The sequence below is a fragment of the Myotis yumanensis genome, unplaced genomic scaffold (genome assembly GCF_028538775.1).
Source record: "Myotis yumanensis isolate MYYU_CA2020_CCGP unplaced genomic scaffold, mMyoYum1.0.hap1 SCAF_4, whole genome shotgun sequence".
NCBI classification, from domain to species: Eukaryota; Metazoa; Chordata; class Mammalia; order Chiroptera; family Vespertilionidae; genus Myotis; species Myotis yumanensis.
The window spans coordinates 40,641,245-40,642,419 of NW_027223755.1; the positions used below are offsets into that span (position 1 = coordinate 40,641,245).

General features: G+C 53.1%; 1 pseudogene; it reads left to right on the top strand.

Annotated features, from left to right (window-relative positions):
* On the top strand, window positions 1-389 carry LOC139008096 (small ribosomal subunit protein eS12-like; annotated as a pseudogene).
* The last annotated feature ends 786 nt before the right edge of the window (window positions 390-1,175 follow it).

Below are 1,175 nucleotides of genomic sequence, written 5' to 3' on the forward strand. Positions count from 1 at the left end.
ATGGCCGAGGAAGGCCTTGCTGCTGGAGGTGTAATGGGTGTAACACTGCTTTACAAGAGGAGCTGCAGGCCGCCCTCCCTCACCACGGCCTAGCACGCGGAATGCGCAAAGCTGCCAGGCCTCAGACCAGCGCCAAGCCCACCTTTGTGTAGTTGCATCCACCTGTGATGAGCCTCTGTCCGTCACATTGGGGGAGGCTCTTTGTGCTGAACCCTGAATCTCCCTAATTAAGGTTGACGACAAGAAACTAGGGGAATGGTGGCCTCTGTAAAGTCGACAGGGCGGGAAACCCCGTAAAGTGGCTGGTTGCAGCTGTGTGGTGGTTACGGACTATGACAGAGTCTCAGACAAAGGATGTCACGGAGGAGAACTTCAGATGCAAGAAATGAACAAATAAACTTGGCTTTTGTTTTGTTTTGTTTTGTTTTTTTAAAAAAGATGGCAAAACAACCAAGAGAGCTCCTGTGGGCTTGCTGGAAAGGTTCGGTGTCATCCGGCTCCTCAGGAGCCATTTCTGCCTCTTCTTTGAAAGTTGGCCGTTCTTTGTGTTGAAGAGGTGACTTTGAGACAAGTGTGGAGTCTGAACAGGTTTGTGAAGAGAGAAAGAATGAAGAGCAAGGAAGAGAGGGGGCACTGAAAGCAGGAGAAAGTCAGGAGGAAAGAGAAACACGGAGGAAAATCCAGAGTGGACCCGAGGTCAAGGTCTGCCTGTATGGGGGCCCTGCCCTTGAATGAACCTGCCGTGCGAGCTGGGCCCTGGGATTCGCACTGTGCTTTCCGAGTTTCTTTGGCCTCCACCGCTCTCCCCTTCCTGTGCTCTTCCTCCTCGGCTGTTCTGGTGTCGTGGCCTCTCCCAGCGCCCCATTGTAGTTCCAGGCCTCAGCCTTCAGCACCAGCCCAGCCACAGGTGTTAGTGACCTAATGTAGGAGTTGCTCTTCCGGGTTTTACTTTTGTCATTTCTCCTGGAAATTCCACCCTCATTTGGAATCTATTCACCACCTTCCTAAGTGGGTAATACCCCATCATCATGTCCTCAGGTCTCTCCTCAGTCAAGTCTGGCTCCTGCCTGGTAAGACTCGGGTGGGAGAAGGGCATTGGCTCAGTGGTGAATTCACCCGGAGGGACCCAGGTGTCATCTCTCTGCTGGGAGGGACAGTAGCAGGGGCGGGGTTTG